This window comes from Channa argus, chromosome 11, assembly GCF_033026475.1.
Source record: "Channa argus isolate prfri chromosome 11, Channa argus male v1.0, whole genome shotgun sequence".
NCBI lineage: Eukaryota > Metazoa > Chordata > Actinopteri > Anabantiformes > Channidae > Channa > Channa argus.
Window position 1 is genome coordinate 19,241,906 of NC_090207.1, and position 400 is coordinate 19,242,305.

The window sequence follows — 400 nt, forward strand, 5'->3', positions numbered from 1 at the left end:
TTTCCCCTTCAAAACTTTATGAATTCAATTTTGTCAAACTTAATAGCTTTGTCCTTTTTTCAACATACAGCCACCTGTACATGAAAATTATTTAAAAGAAATGAAAGCGAAGGAATAAATAACCTTATTCGATTAGGCAGAATATTTATTAACCATGTGAGACTGGATTGAAAACTGTCATTTTTCTGTGCGGGGATGAAAATATAGTGTAAATTAAACAAGAATGACTAAATGTGGAAAGTGACATTAAAAACTTTGCAGTGAGAGCAGACCGTAGCTGCAAAGTGCCGCTCAGGCAGTGTGTGAAATGTGTGTGTGTGTGTGCGTGCGTCCGGGCTGGAGGCTGAGCAGGAGAGAGTGGGAGGAGCGGAAAGTGCTCCAGTCCAATCCGAGCCGCTGG